Here is a 23,571-nt window from a genome sequence, read left to right on the forward strand (position 1 = left end):
CGTTCCTTTTTATGGCTGAGTAATATTCCATTGTATATATGTACCACAACTTCTTTATCCATTCGTCTGTTGATGGGCATTTAGGTTGCTTCCATGACCTGGCTATTGTAAATAGTGCTGCAATGAACATTCGGGTGCATGTGTCTTTTTGAATTACGGTTTTCTCTGGGTATATGCCCAGTAGTGGGATTGCTGGGTCATATGGTAATTCTATTTTTAGTTTTTTAAGGAACCTCCATATTGTTCTCCATAGTGGCTGTATCAATTTACATTCCCATCAACAGTGCAAGAGGGTTCCCTTTTCTCCACACCCTCTCCAGCATTTGTTGTTTGTAGATTTTCTGATGATGCCCATTCTAACAGGAGTGAGGTGATACCTCATTGTAGTTTTGATTTGCATTTCTCTAATAATTAGTGATGTTGAGCATCTTTTCATATGCTTCGTGGCCATCTGTATGTCTTCTTTGGAGAAATGTCTATTTAGGTCTTCTGCTCATTTTTGGATTGGGGTGTTTGTTTCTTTGATATTGAGCTGAATGAGCTGTTTATATATTTTGGAGATTAATCCTTTGTCCGTTGATTCCTTTGCAAATATTTTCTCCCATTCTGAGGGTTGTCTTTTCGTCTTGTTTATGGTTTCCTTTGCTGTGCAAAAGCTTTGAAGTTTCATTAGGTCCCACTTGTTTATTTTTGTTTTTATTTCCAATACTCTAGGAGGTGGATCAAAAAGGATCTTGCTGTGATTTATGTCAAAGAGTGTTCTTCCTATGTTTTCCTCTAAGAGTTTTATAGTGTCCGGTCTTATATTTAGGTCTCTAATCCATTTTGAGTTTATTTTTGTGTATGGTGTTAGGGAGTATTCTAATTTCATTCTTTTACATGTAGCTGTCCAGTTTTCCCAGCACCACTTATTGAAGAGACTGTCTTTTCTCCATTGTCTATCTTTGCCTCCTTTGTCATAGATTAGTTGACCATAGGTGTGTGGGTTAATCTCTGGGCTTTCTATCTTGTTCCATTGATCTATGTTTCTGTTTTTGTGCCAGTACCATATTGTCTTGATTACTGTAGCTTTGTAGTATAGTTTGAAGTCAGGGAGTCTGATTCCTCCAGCTCCATTTTTTTGCCTCAAGTCTGCTTTGGCTATTCGGGGTCTTTTGTGTCTCCATACAAATTTTAAGATGATTTGTTCTAGCTCCGTAAAAAATGCCATTGGTAATTTGATAGGGATTGCATTGAATCTGTAGATTGCTTTGGGTAGTATACTCATTTTCACAATGTTGATTCTTCCAATCCAAGAACATGGTATATCTCTCCATCTGTTGGTATCATCTTTAATTTCTTTCATCAGTGTCTTATAGTTTTCTGCATACAGGTCTTTTGTCTCCCTAGGTAGGTTTATTCCTAGGTATTTTATTATTTTTGTTGCAATGGTAAATGGGAGTGTTTCCATAATTTCTCTTTCAGATTTTTCATCATTAGTGTATAGGAATGCAAGAGATTTCTGTGCATTAATTTTGTATCCTGCAACTTTACCATATTCATTAATTAGCTCTAGCAGTTTTCTGGTGGCAGTTTTAGGATTCTCTATGTATAGTATCATGTCATCCGCAAACAGTGACAGTTTTACTTCTTCTTTTCCAATTTGTATTCCTTTTATTTCTTTTTCTTCTCTGATTGCCGTGGCTAGGACTTCCAGAACTATGTTGAATAATAGTGGTGAGAGTGGACATCCTTGTCTCGTTCCTGATCTTAGAGGAAATGCTTTCAGTTTTTCACCATTGAGAATGATGTTTGCTGTGGGTTTGTCATATATGGCCTTTATTATGTTGAGGTAGGTTCCCTCTATGCCCACTTTCTGGAGAGTTTTTATCAGAAATGGGTGTTGAATTTTGTCAAAAGCTTTTTCTGCATCTATTGAGATGATCATATGGTTTTTATTCTTCAGTTTGTTAATATGGTGTATCACATTGATTGATTTGCGTATATTGAAGAATCCTTGCATCCCTGGGATAAATCCCACTTGATCGTGGTGTATGATCCTTTTAATGTGTTGTTGGATTCTGTTTGCTAGTATTTTGTTGAGGATTTTTGCATCTATATTCATCAGTGATATTGGTCTGTAATTTTCTTTTTTTGTAGTGTCTTTGTCTGGTTTTGGTATCAGGGTGATGGTGGCCTCATAGAATGAGTTTGGGAGTCTTCCTTCCTCTGCGATTTTTTGGAAGAGTTTGAGAAGGATAGGTGTTAGCTCTTCTCTAAATGTTTGATAGAATTCACCTGTGAAGCCATCTGGTCCTGGACTTTTGTTTCTTGGAAGATTTTTAATCACAGTTTCAATTTCATTACTTGTGATTGGTCTGTTCATATTTTCTGTTTCTTCCTGGTTCAGTCTTGGAAGGTTATACCTTTCTAAAAATGTGTCCATTTCTTCCAGGTTGTCCATTTTATTGGCATAAAGTTGCTTGTAGTAGTCTCTTAGGATGCTTTGTATTTCTGCGGTGTCTGTTGTAACTTCTCCTTTTTCATTTCTGATTTTATTGATTTGAGTCCTCTCCCTCTTTTTCTTGATGAGTCTGGTTAATGGCTTATCAATTTTGTTTATCTTCTCAAAGAACCAACTTTTAGTTTTATTGATCTTTTCTATTGTTTTCTTTGTTTCTATTTCATTTATTTCTGCTCTGATCTTTATGATTTCTTTCCTTCTGCTAACTTTGGGTTTTGTTTGTTCTTCTTTCTCTAGTTTCTTTAGGTGTAAGGTTAGATTGTTTACTTGAGATTTTTCTTGTTTCTTGAGATAGGCTTGTATAGCTATAAACTTCCCTCTTAGAACTGCTTTTGCTGCATCCCATAGGTTTTGGGTCGTCGTGTTTTCATTGTCGTTTGTCTCTAGGTATTTTTTGATTTCCTCTCTGATTTCTTCAGTAATCTCTTGGTTATTTAGTAACGTATTGTTTAGCCTCCATGTGTTTGTGCCTTTTACGTTTTTTTCCCTGTAATTCATTTCTAATCTCATAGCGTTGTGATCCAAAAAGATGCTTGATATGATTTCAATTTTCTTAATTTACTGAGGCTTGATTTGTGACCCAAGATGCGATCTATCCTGGAGAATGTTCCGTGCGCACTTGAGAAGAACGTGTAATCTGCTGTTTTTGGATGGAATGTCCTATATATATCAATTAAATCTAACTGGTCTATTGTGTCATTTAAAGCTTCTGTTTCCTTATTCATTTTCATTTTGGATGATCTGTCCATTGGTGTAAGTGAGGTGTTAAAGTCCCCCACTATTATTGTGTTACTGTCGATTTCCTCTTTTATAGCTGTTAGCAGTTGCCTTATGTATTGAGGTGTTCCTATGTTGGGTGCATATATATTTATAATTTTTATATCTTCTTCTTGGATTGATCCCTTGATCATTATGTAGTGTCCTTCCTTGTCTCTTGTAACATTCTTTATTTTAAAGTCTATTTTATCTGATATGAGTATAGCTACTCCAGCTTTCTTTTGATTTCCATTTGCATGGAATATCTTTTTCCATCCCCTCACTTTCAGTCTGTATGTGTCCCTAGGTCTAAAGTGGGTCTCTTGTAGACAGCATATATATGGGTCTTGTTTTTGTATCCATTCAGCCAGTCTATGTCTTTTGGTTGGGGCATTTAATCCATTCACGTTTAAGGTAATTATCGATATGTATGTTCCTATGACCATTTTCTTAATTGTTTTGGGTTTGTTTTTGTAGGTCCTTTTCTTCTCTTGTGTTTCCCACTTAGAGAAGTTCCTTTAGCATTTGTTGTAGAGCTGGTTTGGTGGTGCTGAATTCTCGTAGCTTTTGCTTGTCTGTAAAGCTTTTGATTTCTCCATCAAATCTAAGTGAGACCCTTGCCGGGTAGAGTAATCTTGGTTGTAGGTTCTTCCCTTTCATCACTTTAAGTATATCATGCCACTCCCTTCTGGCTTGTAGAGTTTCTGCTGAGAAATCAGCTGTTAACCTTATGGGAGTTCCCTTGTATGTTATTTGTCGTTTTTCCCTTGCTGCTTTCAATAATTTTTCTTTGTCTTTAATTTTTGCCACTTTGATTACTATGTGTCTCGGCGTGTTTCTCCTTGGGTTTATCCTGTAAGGGACTCTCTGCGCTTCCTGGACTTGGGTGGCTATTTCCTTTCCCATGTTAGGGAAGTTTTCGACTATAATCTCTGCAAATATTTTCTCTGGTCCTTTCTCTCTCTCTTCTCCTTCTGGGACCCCTATAATGCAAATGTTGTTGCGTTTAATGTTGTCCCAGAGGACTCTTAGGCTGTCTTCATTTCTTTTCATTCTTTTTTCTTTATTCTGTTCCGCAGCAGTGAATTCCACCATTCTGTCTTCCAGGTCACTTATCCGTTCTTCTGCCTCAGTTATTCTGCTATTGATTCCTTCTAGTGTAGTTTTCATTTCAGTTATTGTATTGGTCATCTCTGTTTGTTTGTTCTTTAATTCTTCTAGGTCTTTGTTAATCATTTCTTGCATCTTCTCAATCTTTGCCTCCATTCTTATTCCGAGGTCCTGGATCATCTTCACTATCGTTATTCGGAATTCTTTTTCTGGAAGGTTGCCTATCTCCACTTCATTTAGTTGTTTTTCTGGGGTTTTTTCTTGTTCCTTCATCTGGTACATAGCCCTCTGCCTTTTCATCTTGTCTATCTTTCTGTAACTGTGGTTTTTGGTCCACAGGCTGCAGGATTGTAGTTTTTCTTGCTTCTCCTGTCTGCCCTCTGGTGGTTGAGCCCCAATTCCTCTCTCTTTAAACATAAAGTGATTGGACTTAAAGCAGTGCTTAACGTTTACTGGTACTATAATCCTTGTTCAAAATTGCTCTGTGGCATAAGCCACAATGCAGTGAATTGTTGACACCTCCAAATCCCAGGGAGGCCCCTGAGTGCTCTCTCAGGAGGAAATTGAGGTCAGGTGTATCTGATGGCCTGTGTGCTCTCTGTGCTCCTGGTGATATGTGGGGGCTTTCAGGTGAGTGCAGTGGGTAGACTCATGGACTCTTAGTCTTGGCTGGGGGAGACAGCACTGTCGGGTTTATGTTTCCACATTTGCCTCCTTTTCTGTTGCCTTTCTCCCAGTTGCATTTAGCCTGATGAGAGGGAAGGAGGAGATGTCGGTAGCTGGGCAGGTGGTTCTCCAGGAGCAAATGTCAGGGATGGTTGTGTGGGCAAGATCCCTAGGCCCCGTCCTGGCAATCTTGCTGTGCACTGAGCAGTCCAGATGAATCGGGTCCTTGACCAGAAGTCCATGAAACTTTTGGCAATCTGGGCAAAATTTGGGATCTGAGGATGGGCTCAGAAATTTCAGCAAGGATTTGGCGGTATCTTACCCTCGGGCTGTTTAAGAGCCCCTGGTTTTGAATGGCATGAAGCACCAGAGAGCCTTTGATCACATTCTATACAGCTGTACTGTGTGTGGCCCTCCAGCAGCAAACCTTCTCTGCTGTTACCTCAGGGCAGGCCCCATTCCCCCGCCCCGAGGCTCCTGCCCTGTGCAACATGAGGGTGTAATGCAGACTGCTTGTCAGTGCTTGGCTCCTGGCTTGCCTGACGCAAAGGATGGAGCATCTGTTCACCTTGTGCTGGTGCCCTTCCCAGAATCAATGGGCTCACAGCCCAGACACTTATGCTGAGTCTGGGGGCAGCTGTGCCCTGAGAAGCCATGTCTTGTCACTTGGCCCAGGGAGCACCTACTCAACGGACCACACTTATCATACGGGCCTCCTGCTCTTGTGCCCTCTTGTTTTGTTCTGAGGCAGGTGGTTGTGATGGCCAATACTGTGGGGTCTTGTGATCTCAGAGCAGACACTGGAGGCTGACTGACCCCACAGAGGTGGACAAGGATGTGGGCTCAGGCGATGGGTCCTTTCTTGGGTTTCTGCCTCTCCTCCCTGACTCCTGACCCTTGCTCTCAAAAGCTCACCTTTCTGTTGTAGTTGCCTCACCAGGGGGCAGTGACGGGCTTTGCCCTGCTGAACTATACCCTCGAGGTAGGTGGCCACAGCCTGGCTTGTCACACACTGGGGAAATCCTACACTGGGGAAGTCAGGATTGTGCCTTGCTGGGCTTGGAACCCAGGTAGAAAGGTAGATGGTGTGGGTCTGAGGGACTGATGCCCCAGCCCCAGGGCAGGTGACTTCTCCTGGGAGAGGTTGCCCATGGCCCCCTTTGGCCCCTCGACCCTGCAGAGGTGCTGATACACGCCCCCTGCAGGCCACACCCTCTGTGCATAGGATCTGCCCCTGTATCACATGAGAAGCTGAGGGCAGGAGCCTCACTCTCTCTGAGAGCAGCTGGTCATCCCACACTGAGGGGCGTCTTCTCGGACACAGGGCACATAGCTGACCTGTAACTGACATATGGACTCTTCCCTGGGCTTTACCCCTGAATTTACCTCCATTCTTGTCTCCTGTCTCACAGCCCCTGCCTTTTCCCCCAGACACCGGAGATCTCCAGGCTTGGGTGGAGTATGGCATGTTGTCAAGCTCAGTGGTGTCCACCTCACCAGCCCACTGGAATCAAGCCCCAGGGAGCCTTTGAGAGAGCAAGACCAAGGACTTTAAGAAGACTACGGTTAATGTTAAGGAGCAGAGATTGTAAGATGAGGAATTTCACTAGTGTTTTTCAATCCGTAAGAAGAAGGAAATAGAAATTGCAGAATTGAAACTTGCACAGACATCAAGAAATAATAGTTTACAGGCCTCAAGAAATAATAGTTTAACAAATGCCCCATTCACAGAATCAAGGAAATGAGCACCATCCACAGGGTGTGCAAAGGAGGTGCCTAATCCCAGGAGCAGCATGGCCACGGCTCGGCTGAGAGCGAGGCATGTGCTGGGCAAGCTTTTGTATGTAATGTTCACCAAAGGGAACCTTGGCCAGTGATACCAGGGAAAGGCTATCATGGTGAAGGCCCACTCATCTCCACCACCCTCAACTTGAATCAAAGTATTGGCTGAAGAAACAGACTTGACAGAGACTTTGGCCACCTGGCCTGGGTTCTCCCTACAAAATGTCATGTTCCTCCAAGAACAGGGCAAGGAGTCACAGTTGTCCGAATCACAGACGGCATATCTTAACGGTACAGCTATTACAAATTTGCACCTTTGTTTGAAGGGAATTGTTAAGTGGTGGGTAGGGAGTGATGTGTTCCAGGGAGGATTTGGGCCCTCTGGCTTGCAGGTGACCCTCTTATCAGACAGGGCAATTCTGCCAATAACTCATCACTGCCTTCATTCCTCAGGTGGTAGGGATACAAAGGGATTAAAAGGGGTGCGGGCAGAGGACAGCCCTCACTGACAGCACAGAGCCATCACCTACTGTCTCCTCAACTCCTCTGCCCATATAGCCACCGAGGGTGCCAGCTGCTTGCATTCACAGCAGCTGTTGATAGCACACCATCATCCAAGGAGTTCTTGAGCACCAACTTTGCACTACTCAGCAGCATAATGGAGAAATCAAGGATGGTCCATGGAAATAGCTAAGGGTCTTGTTTTAGGGCAAACGAGCTTATTCTGCAATATGTGCTTCTTAGTTAATTGGGGTTCGAATGTCCTTTCTTGTATGAAATGATGTTGATAATGTTTGAAAAATAAAAGGTTGGCCACCCCATGAGAAACTATGCTTTTATCTGAGTGGGGTTGGGGAGCAAGAGGGAGTAATGAAAATTTTGGTTGTTGAAGTAGTGACAGGGCAGGGCTAACTTGTTCAAGACTGCCTCCCTGCAGGAGGAAGGCCGGCCTTCCTCAAGACTTCATGGACACTACCGATAGCCAGGGCTTACGGCTGTCATAGCTGGTGACTCAGCCATGGGCCTACTGAGCAATACAGCTGCAACCGCAGCTTGGCTCAGCCCTGACCAGCAGGAGAGAGGCTGGGCCTCCCTCAGCCTGACTGCTCGTTCCATGGAGAGGGACTGGACCTGGGTCCTGTGTGTCCCAGTGCTGGTCCTAGTTCCTGCCCACACGGGACCTGGGCTTCCCTGATTCTGCAATATAAACACCAGAACCCAAAGTTTGGGTCCCTCTCCTGGACCCTGGATCCCTACTGGATCCCTGTGTGCTGGCCCAGAACAAAGTGTGCAGTGGGGACCCACAAACTCCCCACTATTCCTGTGACTGTGAACTGCCCCTGATAAACATGGCTCCAGCAGCCAGGGTTACATATTTTTAGGGAACTCTCTTATGGTTACAAGTGCAAAAGACTGAGAACTACTATGTAAAACTAATATTTGAAAACTTCACTCCAGTGATATTTGAAGAACCTCTATAAAATAACTAAACAAACATAATTGCATTTTATTCCACTGTGTCCAAAGTCTAAGCTTTAAATTGTATAAAAATGAGAACGAGAAGTAGAATGCCTCCAAACATTTGGAAATTAAGATGCACACTTCTAAATAATCCATGGTTAAAGAGGAATTTCAACGAAAATTTTTAGGAGAAATAGAACTGAGTGAAAATGAAAATACAACACATAAAATGTGGAAGGATCCAGAGAAAACATTCTTAAGAGGGAAACGAATGGCACTAAATGCTTATAATAGAAAAGAGGGAAGGTCTCAGATCAATAATCTAAGCTTTCACACACGGAAACGGGAAAACAATTGCACAATAAAATCAACACATGAAGAAGGAAGCAAATAACAATACACTCTGATCAACTGGAGTCTATTCTCGCAACACAAGCTTGGTTTACTATTCAAAAATCATCAGCGTAATTTGCCATATTAATAGATTGAAGAAGAAAATCTACATGGCCACATCAATTAATGAAGAAAAAGCATTTGATGAACTTCAACACACATTCATGTCAGAAACTCTCAGGAATAGAAGGGCTCTACTTCAACCCAGTAAAGAATATCTACAAAAAACCGACAGTGAACATCATACTTAATGGTGAGAGAATGAATGTTTTCCTCCTAAATTCAAAAGAAGGCCAGAATGGCCTCTTTCATCTCTCCTTTTCAACTTAGTACTGTAGGTACTAGCCAGTGCAGCACGGCAAGAAAAAGAAAGAAAGACACACAGATTAGAAAGGAAGAAATACTACTGTCCATACTCATGGATAGCATGACTGTCTGCATAGAAAATCCCAGGAAATCTCTAAGAAGCAATTAATAAGTGGCAATTACTTTAACAAAGTCTCAGGATACAAGATCAACACAAAAACATTAGTCATATTTCCAAATATTAACAATGAACAACTGGAAACCAAAACTAAAAACACAATGCCGGGGCTTCCCTGGTGGCGCAGTGGTTGAGAATCTGCCTGCCAATGCAGGGGACACGGGTTTGAGCCCTGGTCTGGGAAGATCCCACATGCCGTGGAGCGACTAGGCCCGTGAGCCACAACTACTGAGCCTGCGCGTCTGGAGCCTGTGCTCCGCAACAAGAGAGGCCGCGATAGTGAGAGGCCCACGCACCGCGATGAAGAGTGGCCCCCGCTTGCCACAACTAGAGAAAGCCGTCGCGCAGAAATGAAGACCCAACACAGTCATAAATAAATAAATAAACAAATACTCTAAATATTCTGAGTAACTATAACAAAGGCTGACAATTTGACTGCTTCCAGTTTTTCATTATTATGAACAATGCTGGAATCCTTATACATGTTCTCTCCACACACACATAAGCAAGTATTTCTCTAGGACAAATTTTTCTAGAAGTAGAATTGCTGGGTCAAAAGACACAATTCCACTTTAAATTTGATAGCAACACTGAGAAAAATGTTTATACCAACTCACAATTCCACCAAGTGCGTATGAAAAAGCACCTTATACCCCACAACTCTGGCAAAATGCAACATTTTATTTCTAAAGATTTGTTGCCAGTTAGGTGGATAAAAGAGATTTATCATTGTTCTAGTTTGCATTTCCTTATTTACTGAAATTGAAACACTTTTTCCTATGTTTATTAGCTATTTCTATTTCTTTTTCTGTGAATCACCTTGTTATATCCTTCGTACCTTACAATTTGTTCTTATTTAAGAGCTCTTTATATAGTATAAACGTGTATCTATTTGGGGCATGTATGTTATGCAAGATATATATAGATCCACTCAAACCCTCATTCTCTCCAATAGTTGGTGCTGTCAGTCTTTCTTAATGGTATCTTTTACTGAGAAGTTTTTTTTTTTTTTTAAGTATAGTTGACTTACAATATTATATTAGTTTCAGGTGTACAACACACTGATTCGATGTTTTTACAGCTTATACACCATATACAGTTATTATTGCATATTGGCTATATTCCCCTGTGCTGCACATTACATCCTTGTAACTTATTTATTTTATACATAGTAGTCTGTACCTCTTAATACCCCTCACCTATCTTGTCCCTCTCCTTGATCTCTGTATCTGTGAGTCTGTTTCTGTTTTGTTATGTTCGTTAATGTGTTTTATTTTTCAGATTCCATATAAACTGAAAACATACAGTATTTGTCTTTCTCTGTCTGACTTATTTCACTAAGCGTAACACCCTGTAGGGCCATCCATGTTGTTGCAAATGGCAAAGTTTCACTCTTCTTTTATAGCTGAGAAATATTCCATTATATCACATCTTCTTTATCCACTTATCTGTTGATGGATACTTAGGTTGCTTCCATGTCTTGGCTACTATAAGTAATGCTGCTATGAACACTGGGATGCATATATCTTTTCAAATTTTTTTTTTCATTTTCTTTGGATATGAAGAGTGGAACTGCTGGATCATCTGGTAATTCTATTTTTAATTTTTTGAGGAACCTGCGTACTGCTTTCCATAGTGGCTGTGCTGAATGGGAGAAGATATTTACAAATGATATGTCCAATAAGGGGTTAATAATCCAAAATATACAAAGAACTCATACAACTCAATATCAAAAAAAACAAACATCCCAATTAAAATATGCACAGAGGATCTGAACACACATTTTTCCAAAGAAGACACACAGATGCCAATAGGCACATGAAAAGATGCTTAACATTGCTAATCATCAGGGAAATACAACTCAAAACCACAATGAGATATCACCTCACATCTGTCAGAATGGTTACTGTCAAAGCCATGTTGGCAAGGATGTGGAGAAAAGGGAACCTTTGTGCACTGTTGGTGGAGACGTAAACTGGTGTAGCCACTATGGAAAACAGTACAGAGATTCCTCAAAAAATTAAAAATAGAACTACCATATGATCCAGCAATTCCACTCCTAGGTGTTTACTGGAAGAAAAAAACACTAATTAGAAAACATATATGCACCCCAATTTTCATTGCAGCATTGTTTACAACAGACAAAATATGGAAGTAATCAAAGTGTCCTTTAATATACTTTTTTTTTTTTCACACACACACACTGTATTTTATTTTTACAAGAGATAAATAGACTGACACCAAGCATTGTACATGGATGACCACAACAAAAGCAACAATGATTGCAATTACCAAACATGAAACACACTCATACTATGTCATAATATTGACATTCAGTCCAGTAATCCTCCACTGTAACAGCTCCTTTACTTTGCAGTGAAAATTGATTTGTATATTCTTTGCCTCTGAGTCCTTGTGGGATTTTTTTCTTTTTTTAAATTCAGACAGAAAGTCTCAAAAATTATACTCATCCTCATCAGTTCACTCAGTCCCATGTAATTAATTTTTTTTTTCATCTTGATCTTTTGTTAGCACTTTTATGAGTTCATCAGTTTTTCATTAGAGTTCTGAAAATGCTTATTCATTCAGTTCAGCAGTACAGTCAGTTACCAGAAACCTGTACTTGTCAGAGTCTTTTCCATGAATTTCTTGAAGATGAAACCCTTTTATAGGAACATATTTGCAAAATCATCAGAGTACACCCAGAACTGTCTGTAAATGACAAAAGACTTAAAAATGACCACGGTTAAAGATTTGATGAAAGTTCATAATAATGCAGTTGACAAGAAAATTAGTTATTTCTGAGATATACATTTTAAAGTAATAACTAGGATTATTACTTATAACATTATACAGGAACATATAAGATTTTTAGAAATTTCATGTAATGTCTGAAACATTTATATTAACATATTTCCATACAAATACAAATATAAGATTTTTAGAAATTTCATGTAATGTCTGAAACATTTATATTAACATAGTTCCATACAAATACAAATATAAGATTTTTAGAAATTTCATGTAATGTCTGAAACATTTATATTAACATATTTCCATACAAATAACCCAATGAAAGTTTAGTATTAGTTGTTTTGTTTGTTTTTTTATACTGCAGGTTCTTATTAGGCATCAATTTTGTACACATCAGTGTATACATGTCAATCCCAATCGCCCAATTCAGCACACCACCATCCCCACCTCACCGCAGTTTTCCCCCCATGGTGTCCATATGTCCATTCTCTACATCTGTGTCTCAACTTCTGCCCTGCAAACTGGCTCATCTGTACCATTTTTCTAGGTTCCACATCCATGCATTAATATACGATATTTGTTTTTCTCTTTCTGACTTACTTCACTCTGTATGACAGTCTCTAGATCCATCCACGTCTCAACAAATGACTCAATTTCGTTCCTTTTTATGGCTGAGTAATATTCCATTGTATAGATGTACCATTTCTTCTTTATCCATTCGGCTGTTGATGGGCATTTAGGGTGCTTCCATGACCTGGCTATTGTAAATAGTGCTGCAATGAACATTCGGGTGCATGTGTCTTTTTGAATTACAGTTTTCTCTGGGTATATGCCCAGTAGTGGGATTGCTGGGTCATATGGTAATTCTATTTTTAGTTTTTTAAGGAACCTCCATATTGTTCTCCATAGTGGCTATATCAATTTACTTTCCCACCAACAGTGCAAGAGGGTTCCCTTTTCTCCACACCCTCTCCAGCATTTGTTGTTTGTAGATTTTCTGATGATGTCCATTCTAACAGGAGTGAGGTGATACCTCATTGTAGTTTTGATTTGCGTTTCTCTAATAATTAGTGATGTTGAGCATCTTTTCATGTGCTTCGTGGCCGTCTGTATGTCTTCTTTGGAGAAATGTCTATTTAGGTCTTCTGCCCATTTTTGGATTGGGGTGTTTGTTTCTTTGATATTGAGCTGAATGAGCTGTTTATATATTTTGGAGATTAATCCTTTGTCCGTTGATTCGTTTGCAAATATTTTCTCCCATTCTGAGGGTTGTCTTTTCGTCTTATTTATGGTTTCCTTTGCTGTGCAAAAGCTTTGAAGTTTCATTAGGTCCCACTTGTTTATTTTTGTTTTTATTTCCAATACTCTAGGAGGTGGATCAAAAAAGATCTTGCTGTGATTTATGTCAAAGAGTGTTCTTCCTATGTTTTGCTCTAAGAGTTTTATAGTGTCCAGTCTTATATTTAGGTCTTTAATGCATTTTGAGTTTATTTTTGTGTATGGTGTTAGGGAGTATTCTAATTTCATTCTTTTACATGTTGCTGTCCAGTTTTCCCAGCACCACTTATTGAAGAGACTGTCTTTTCTCCATTGTATATCTTTGCATCCTTTGTCATAGATTAGTTGACCATAGGTGCGTGGGTTAATCTCTGGGCTTTCTATCTTGTTCCATTGATCTATGTTTCTGTTTTTGTGCCAGTACCATATTGTCTTGATTACTGTAGCTTTGTAGTATAGTCTGAAGTCAGGGAGTCTGATTCCTCCAGCTCCATTTTTTTGCCTCAAGACTGCTTTGGCTATTCGGGGTCTTTTGTGTCTCCATACAAATTTTAAGATGATTTGTTCTAGCTCCGTAAAAAATGCCATTGGTAATTTGATAGGGATTGCATTGAATCTGTAGATTGCTTTGGGTAGTATACTCATTTTCACAATGTTGATTCTTCCAATCCAAGAACATGGTATATCTCTCCATCTGTTGGTATCATCTTTAATTTCTTTCATCAGTGTCTTATAGTTTTCTGCATACAGATATTTTGTCTCCCTAGGTAGGTTTATTCCTAGGTATTTTATTCTTTTTGTTGCAATGGTAAATGGGAGTGTTTCCATAATTTCTCTTTCAGATTTTTCATCATTAGTGTATAGGAATGCAAGAGATTTCTGTGCATTCATTCTGTATCCTGCAACTTTACCATATTCATTAATTAGCTCTAGCAGTTTTCTGGTGGCAGTTTTAGGATTCTCTATGTATAGTATCATGTCATCCGCAAACAGTGACAGTTTTACTTCTTCTTTTCCAATTTGTATTCCTTTTATTTCTTTTTCTTCTCTGATTGCCGTGGCTAGGACTTCCAGAACTATGTTGAATAACAGTGGTGAGAGTGGACATCCTTGCCTCGTTCCTGATCTTAGAGGAAATGCTTTCAGTTTTTCATCATTGAGAATGATGTTTGCTGTGGGTTTGTCATATATGGCCTTTATTATGTTGAGGTAGGTTCCCTCTATGCCCACTTTCTGGAGAGTTTTTATCAGAAATGGGTGTTGAATTTTGTCAAAAGCTTTTTCTGCATCTATTGAGATGATCATATGGTTTTTATTCTTCAATTTGTTAATATGGTGTATCACATTGATTGATTTGCGTATATTGAAGAATCCTTGCATCCCTGGGATAAATCCCACTTGATAGTGGTGTATGATCCTTTTAATGTGTTGTTGGATTCTGTTTGCTAGTATTTTGTTGAGGATTTTTGCATCTATATTCATCAGTGATATTGGTCTGTAATTTTCTTTTTTTGTAGTGTCTTTGTCTGGTTTTGGTATCAGGGTGATGGTGGCCTCATAGAATGAGTTTGGGAGTGTTCCTTCCTCTGCGATTTTTTGGAAGAGTTTGAGAAGGATAGGTGTTAGCTCTTCTCTAAATGTTTGATAGAATTCACCTGTGAAGCCATCTGGTCCTGGACTTTTGTTTGTTGGAAGATTTTTAATCACAGTTTCAATTTCATTACTTGTGATTGGTCTGTTCATATTTTCTGTTTCTTCCTGGTTCAGTCTTGGAAGGTTATACCTTTCTAAAAATGTGTCCATTTCTTCCAGGTTGTCCATTTTATTGGCGTAAAGTTGCTTGTAGTAGTCTCTCAGGATGCTTTGTATTTCTGCGGTGTCTGTTGTAACTTCTCCTTTTTCATTTCTGATTTTATTGATTTGAGTCCTCTCCCTCTTTTTCTTGATGAGTCTGGCTAATGGCTTATCAATTTTGTTTATCTTCTCAAAGAACCAACTTTTAGTTTTATTGATCTTTGCTATGGTTTTCTTTGTTTCTATTTCATTTATTTCTGCTCTGATCTTTATGATTTCTTTCCTTCTGCTAACTTTGGGTTTTGTTTGTTCTTCTTTCTCTAGTTTCCTTAGGTGTAAGGTTAGATTGTTTACTTGAGATTTTTCTTGTTTCTTGAGATAGGCTTGTATAGCTATAAACTTCCCTCTTAGAACTGCTTTTGCTGCATCCCATAGGTTTTGGGTCGTCGTGTTTTCATTGTCATTTGTCTCTAGGTATTTTTTGATTTCCTCTCTGATTTCTTCAGTAATCTCTTGGTTATTTAGTAACGTATTGTTTAGCCTCCATGTGTTTGTCTCTTTTACGTTTTTTTCCCTGTAATTCATTTCTAATCTCATAGCGTTGTGATCCGAAAAGATGCTTGATATGATTTCAATTTTCTTAAATTTACTGAGGCTTGATTTGTGACCCAAGATGTGATCTATCCTGGAGAATGTTCCGTGCACACTTGAGAGGAACGTGTAATCTGCTGTTTTTGGATGGAATGTCCTATATATATCAATTAAATCTAACTGGTCTATTGTGTCATTTAAAGCTTCTGTTTCCTTATTCATTTTCATTTTGGATGATCTGTCCATTGGTGTAAGTGAGGTGTTAAAGTCCCCCACTATTATTGTGTTACTGTCGATTTCCTCTTTTATAGCTGTTAGCAGTTGCCTTATGTATTGAGGTGTTCCTATGTTGGGTGCATATATATTTATAATTTTTATATCTTCTTCTTGGATTGATCCCTTGATCATTATGTAGTGTCCTTCCTTGTCTCTTGTAACATTCTTTATTTTAAAGTCTATTTTATCTGATATGAGTATAGCTACTCCAGCTTTCTTTTGATTTCCATTTTCATGGAATATCTTTTTCCATCCCTTCACTTTCAGTCTGTATGTGTCCCTAGGTCTAAAGTGGGTCTCTTGTAGACAGCATATATATGGGTCTTGTTTTTGTATCCATTCAGCCAGTCTATGTCTTTTGGTTGGGGCATTTAATCCATTCACGTTTAAGGTAATTATCGATATGTATGTTCCTATGACCATTTTCTTAATTGTTTTGGGTTTGTTTTTGTAGGTCCTTTTCTTCTCTTGTGCTTCCCACTTAGAGAAGTTCCTTTAGCATTTGTTGTAGAGCTGGTTTGGTGGTGCTGAATTCTCGTAGCTTTTGCTTGTCTGTAAAGCTTTTGATTTCGCCATCAAATCTAAGTGAGACCCTTGCCGGGTAGAGTAATCTTGGTTGTAGGTTCTTCCCTTTCATCACTTTAAGTATATCATGCCACTCCCTTCTGGCTTGTAGAGTTTCTGCTGAGAAATCAGTTGTTAACCTTATGGGAGTTCCCTTGTATGTTATTTGTCGTTTTTCCCTTGCTGCTTTCAATAATTTTTCTTTGTCTTTAATTTTTGCCACTTTGATTACTATGTGTCTCGGCGTGTTTCTCCTTGGGTTTATCCTGTATGGGACTCTCTGCGCTTCCTGGACTTGGGTGGCTATTTCCTTTCCCATGTTAGGGAAGTTTTCGACTATAATCTCTTCAAATATTTTCTCTGGTCCTTTCTCTCTCTCTTCTCCTTCTGGGACACCTATAATGCGAATGTTGTTGCGTTTAATGTTGTCCCAGAGGACTCTTAGGCTGTCTTCATTTCTTTTCATTCTTTTTTCTTTATTCTGTTCCGCAGCAGTGAATTCCACCATTCTGTCTTCCAGGTCACTTATCCGTTCTTCTGCCTCAGTTATTCTGCTATTGATTCCTTCTAGTGTAGTTTTCATTTCAGTTATTGTATTGGTCATCTCTGTTTGTTTGTTCTTTAATTCTTCTAGGTCTTTGTTAATCATTTCTTGCATCTTCTCAATCTTTGCCTCCATTCTTATTCCGAGGTCCTGGATCATCTTCACTATCATTATTCTGAATTCTTTTTCTGGAAGGTTGCCTATCTCCACTTCATTTAGTTGTTTTTCTGGGGTTTTTTTCTTGTTCCTTCATCTGGTACATAGCCCTCTGCCTTTTCAACTTGTCTATCTTTCTGTAACTGTGGTTTTTGGTCCACAGGCTGCAGGATTGTAGTTTTTCTTGCTTCTGCTGTCTGCCCTCTGGTGGTTGAGCCCCAATTCCTCTCTCTTTAAACATAAAGTGATTGGACTTAAAGCAGTGCTTAAAGTTTACTGGTACTATAATCCTTGTTCAAAATTGCTCTGTGGCATAAACCACAATGCAGTGACTTGCTGACACCTCCAAATCCCAGGGAGGCCCCTGAGTGCTCTCTCAGGAGGAAATTGAGGTCAGGTGTATCTGATGGCCTGTGTGCTCTCTGTGCTCCTGGTGATATGTGGGGGCTTTCATGTGAGTGCAGTGGGTAGACTCATGGACTCTTAGTCTTGGCTGTGGGAGACAGCACTGTCGGGTTTATGTTTCCACATTTGCCTCCTTTTCTGTTGCCTTTCTCCCAGTTGCATTTAGCCTGATGAGAGGGAAGGAGGAGATGTCGGTAGCTGGGCAGGTGGTTCTCCAGGAGCAAATGTCAGGGACGGTTGTGTGGGCAAGATCCCTAGGCCCCGTCCTGGCAATCTTGCTGTGCACTGAGTAGTCCAGATGAATCGGGTCCTTGACCAGAAGTCCATGAAACTTTTGGCAATCTGGGCAAAATTTGGGATCTGAGGATGGGCTCAGAAATTTCAGCAAGGATTTGGCGGTATCTTACCCTCGGGCTGTTTAAGAGCCCCTGGTTTTGAATGGCATGAAGCACCAGAGAGCCTTTGATCACATTCTATACAGCTGTCCTGTGTGTGGCCCTCCAGCAGCAAACCTTCTCTGCTGTGACCTCAGGGCAGGCCCCATCCCCCCCTCCCCGAGGCTCCTGCCCTGTGAAACATGAGGGTGTAACGCAGGCTGCTTGTCAGTGCTTGGCTCCTGGCTTGCCTGACGCAAAGGATGGAGCATCTGTTCACCTTGTGCTGGTGCCCTTCCCAGAATCAATGGGCTCACAGCCCAGACATTTATGCTGAGTCTGGGGGCAGCTGTGCCCTGAGAAGCCATGTCTTGTCACTTGGCCCAGGGAGCACCTCCTCAACGGACCACACTTATCATACGGGCCTCCTGCTCTTGTGCCCTCTTGTTTTGTTCTGAGGCAGGTGGTTGTGATGGCCAGTACTGTGGAGTCTTGTGATCTCAGAGCAGACACTGGAGGCTGACTGACCCCACAGAGGTGGACAAGGATGTGGGCTCAGGCGATGGGTCCTTTCTTGGGTTTCTGCCTCTCCTCCCTGACTCCTGACCCTTGCTCTCAAAAGCTCACCTTTCTGTTGTAGTTGCCTCACCAGGGGGCAGTGACGGGCTTTGCCCTGCTGAACTATACCCTCGGGGTAGGTGGCCACAGCCTGGCTTGTCACACACTGGGGAAATCCTACACTGGGGAAGTCAGGATTGTGCCTTGCTGGGCTTGGAACCCAGGTAGAAAGGTAGATGGTGTGGGTCTGAGGGACTGATGCCCCAGCCCCAGGGCAGGTGACTTCTCCTGGGAGAGGTTGCTCATGGCCCCCTTTGGCCCCTCGACCCTGCAGAGGTGCTGATACACGCCCCCTGCAGGCCACAGCCTCTGTGCATAGGATCTGCCCCAGTATCACATGAGAAGCCGGGGCCAGGAGCCTCGCTCTCTCTGAGAGCAGCTGGTCATCCCACACTGAGGGGTGTCTTCTCGGACACAGGGCACATAGCTGACCTGCAACTGCCATATGGACTCTTCCCTGGGCTTTACCCCTGAATTTACCTCCATTCTTGTCTCCTGTCTCATGGCCCCTGCCTTTTCCCCCAGACACCGGAGATCTCCAGGCTTGGGTGGAGTATGGCATGTTGTCAAGCTCAGTGGTGTCCACCTCACCAGCCCACTGGAATCAAGCCCCAGGGAGCCTTTGAGAGAGCAAGACCAAGGACTTTAAGAAGACTACGGTTAATGTTAAGGAGCAGAGATTGTAAGATGAGGAATTTCACTAGTGTTTTTCAATCCGTAAGAAGAAGGAAATAGAAATTGCAGAATTGAAACTTGCACAGACATCAAGAAATAATAGTTTACAGGTCTCAAGAAATAATAGTTTAACAAATGCCCCATTCACAGAATCAAGGAAATGAGCACCATCCACAGGGTGTGCAAAGGAGGTGCCTAATCCCAGGAGCAGCATGGCCACGGCTCATCTGAGAGCGAGGCATGTGCTGGGCAAGCTTTTGTATGTAATGTTCACCAAAGGGAACCTTGGCCAGTGATACCAGGGAAAGGCTATCATGGTGAAGGCCCACTCATCTCCACCACCCTCAACTTGAATTAAAGTATTGGCTGAAGAAACAGACTTGACAGAGACTTTGGCCACCTGGCCTGGGTTCTCCCTACAAAATGTCATGTTCCTCCAAGAACAGGACAAGGAGTCACAGTTGTCCGAATCACAGACGGCATATCTTAACGGTACAGCTATTACAAATTTGCACCTTTGTTTGAAGGGAATTGTTAAGTGGTGGGTAGGGAGTGATGTGTTTCAGGGAGGATTTGGGCCCTCTGGCTTGCAGGTGACTCTCTTATCAGACAGGGCAATTCTGCCAATAACTCATCACTGCCTTCATTCCTCAGGTGGTAGGGATACAAAGGGATTAAAAGGGGTGCGGGCAGAGGACAGCCCTCACTGACAGCACAGAGCCATCACCTACTGTCTCCTCAACTCCTCTGCCCATATAGCCACCGAGGGTGCCAGCTGCTTGCATTCACAGCAGCTGTTGATAGCACACCATCATCCAAGGAGTTCTTGAGCACCAACTTTGCACTACTCAGCAGCATAATGGAGAAATCAAGGATGGTCCATGGAAATAGCTAAGGGTCTTGTTTTAGGGCAAACGAGCTTATTCTGCAATATGTGCTTCTTAGTTAATTGGGGTTCGAATGTCCTTTCTTGTATGAAATGATGTTGATAATGTTTGAAAAATAAAATGTTGGCCACCCCATGAGAAACTATGCTTTTATCTGAGTGGGGTTGGGGAGCAAGAGGGAGTAATGAAAATTTTGGTTGTTGAAGTAGTGACAGGGCAGGGCTAACTTGTTCAAGACTGCCTCCCTGCATGAAGGCCGGCCTTCCTCAAGACTTCATGGACACTACCCATAGCCAGGGTTTACGGCTGTCATAGCTGGTGACTCAGCCATGGGCCTACTGAGCAATACAGCTGCAACTGCAGCTTGGCTCAGCCCTGACCAGCAGGAGAGAGGCTGGGCCTCCCTCAGCCTGACTGCTCGTTCCATGGAGAGGGACTGGACCTGGGTCCTGTGTGTCCCAGTGCTGTTCCTAGTTCCTGCCCACACGGGACCTGGGCTTCCCTGATTCTGCAATATAAACACCAGAGCCCAAAGTTTGGGTCCCTCTCCTGGACCCTGGATCCCTACTGGATCCCTGTGTGTTGGCCCAGAACAAAGTGTGCAGTGGGGACCCACAAACTCCCCACTATTCCTGTGACTGTGAACTGCCCCTGATAAACATGGCTCCAGCAGCCAGGGTTACATATTTTTAGGGAACTCTCTCATGGTTACAAGTGCAAAAGACTGAGAACTACTATGTAAAACTAATATTTGAAAACTTCACTCCAGTGATATTTGAAGAACCTCTATAAAATAACTAAACAAACATAATCGCATTTTATTCCACTGTGTCCACAGTCTAAGCTTTAAATTGTATAAAAATGAGAACGAGAAGTAGAATGCCTCCAAACATTTGGAAATTAAGATGCACACTTCTAAATAATCCATGGTTAAAGAGGAATTTCAAGGAAAATTTTTAAGATAAATAGAACTGAGTGAAAATGAAAATACAACACATAAAATGTGGAAGGATCCAGAGAAAACATTCTTAAGAGGGAAACGAATGGCACTAAATGCTTATAATAGAAAAGAGGGAAGGTCTCAGATCAATAATCTAAGCTTTCACACACGGAAACGGGAAAAAAATTGCACAATAAAATCAACACATGAAGAAGGAAGCAAATAACAATACATTCTGATCAACTGGAGTCTATTCTCGGAACACAAGCTTGGTTTACTATTCAAAAATACTCAGCGTAATTTGCCATATTAATAGATTGAAGAAGAAACTCTACATGGCCACATCAATTAATGAAGAAAAAGCATTTGATGAACTTCAACACACATTCATGTCAGAAACTCTCAGGAATAGAAGGGCTCTACTTCAACCCAGTAAAGAATATCTACAAAAAACCAACAGTGAACATCATACTTAATGGTGAGAGAATGAATGTTTTCCTCCTAAATTCAAAAGAAGGCCAGAATGTCCTCTTTCATCTCTCCTTTTCAACTTAGTACTGTAGGTACTAGCCAGTGCAGCACGGCAAGAAAAAGAAAGAAAGACACACAGATTAGAAAGGAAGAAATACTACTGTCCATACTCATGGATAGCATGACTGTCTGCATAGAAAATCCCAAGAAATCTCTAAAAAGCAATTAATAAGTGGCAATTACTTTAACAAAGTCTCAGGATACAAGATCAACACAAAAACATTAGTCATATTTCCAAATATTAACAATGAACAACTGGAAACCAAAACTAAAAACACAATGCCGGGGCTTCCCTGGTGGCGCAGTGGTTGAGAATCTGCCTGCCAATGCAGGGGACACGGGTTTGAGCCCTGGTCTGGGAAGATCCCACATGCCGTGGAGCGACTAGGCCCGTGAGCCACAACTACTGAGCCTGTGCGTCTGGAGCCTGTGCTCTGCAACAAGAGAGGACGCGACAGTGAGAGGCCCGCACACCGCGATGAAGAATGGCCCCCACTCGCCACAACTAGAGAAAGCCCTCGCACAGAAACGAAGACCCAACACAGACAAAAAGAAAAAAAGAAAAATTAAAAAAAAAAAACAACACAATGCTATACACAATGCTTCCAAAACATGAAATATTTGATTATAAATATTTTAATAGAGGATCTGTATGATACAACCAAACAAAACCTAAATCAATGGAGAGACATATCGCATTCATGGATTGGAAGACCCAACACAATAAAAGGTCAACTTCCAACAGAATTTTTTTGTCAACATGGACAAGCTTATTCTAAAATGTATGAACAAAAGGTAAAGGCAAAGGAACCAGAATAAGTAAAACAATTTTGAGAAAGCAGAATATAGTTAGAAGATATTAAGACCTACTGTAAAGCTATAAGTAAGACAGTGTGGTATTGGTGGAAGGATAGATACATGGTTCAATGAATAGGATAGAGAATACAGAAATAGACACATGCCAATACAACAAACTGTTTTTTTTTTTTTTTTTTTTTTAAAGAAGTTCTCTTTTTTTTTTTTTTTTAATTAATTAATTAATTTATTTATTTTTGACTGTGCTGGGTCTTCGTTTCTGTGCCAGGGCTTTCTCTAGTTGCGGCGAGCGGGGGCCACTCTTCATCGCGGTGCGCGGGCCTCTCACTATCGCAGCCTCTCTTGTTGCGGAGCACAGGCTCCAGACGCGCAGGCTCAGTAATTGTGGTTCACGGGCCCAGTTGTTCTGCGGCATGTGGGATCTTCCCAGACCAGGGCTCGAACCCGTGTCCCCTGCATTGGCAGGCGGACTCTCAACCACTGCACCACCAGGGAAGCCCACAAACTGTTTTTTTTTTACATAAGTTAAAAAGCGATATAAAAAGCAAAATCTCTAGTCCTTATAATAACCCTAAAAGGAACACAAATCTGTTAAATGACTAAGCAAGACCATACAGTTAGTGGCAGCACCAGAATCAGAACACAGGTCTACCTACTCTTGCTATGACTGAGCCTCTTCTTCTACATCTCCTAAATATCACTCTGAGTTGAAGAGGGGAAAGAAATGGGAGACCACCGTGATGCCACATCCCTGTGCTTTAACAAGTATGTTTCCTTTATATACTGGACCATCTATTTCAGATTTTATTTGAAGGAAGTTTTGGCTCGCTTCAGTATGTATTTCATGTTCTATTTATTACCCTCTTTCATTCATGGCAGACAGGCTCTAGAGGTCCTGAGAATGTCTGAAACAAAGAATGCTATAAAACACCTTAGTAACTCTCGAAAATGCTAAGTGGACCCTGAATCAAAACTTCAAGTTTCAGAGAACTTACAGTCACTAATGATCTGCAAAACAAACAAATAAACAAACAAACAACCCCACACCCTAGCAACTCTCAACCTTGGATCAAACTACAATATGTTGGAAGAGGTATTACTGAAAAGAGCTTGAAAGGGCAGCCTAAAAGGCAGAGGGTACAGAACATGGGCCATGTCCCTGTAAAGGGGACATGGTTCATAATATTGTGAATCAAGGGGCTGGTTCACAATA

At 41.1% G+C, this 23,571-nt stretch overlaps 1 protein-coding gene across 6 annotated transcripts in view; it reads right to left on the reverse strand.

Moving 5' to 3' along the window:
* Positions 1 to 23,571, reverse strand: part of LOC309653623 (low-density lipoprotein receptor-related protein 12-like) — a 147,101-nt gene that overhangs the window by 15,148 nt on the left and 108,382 nt on the right. The gene's annotated exons all lie outside the window — the stretch shown is intronic.

This window comes from Balaenoptera physalus, assembly GCF_965194825.1.
Source record: "Balaenoptera physalus genome assembly, contig: HAP1_SCAFFOLD_706, whole genome shotgun sequence".
NCBI classification, from domain to species: domain Eukaryota; kingdom Metazoa; phylum Chordata; class Mammalia; order Artiodactyla; family Balaenopteridae; genus Balaenoptera; species Balaenoptera physalus.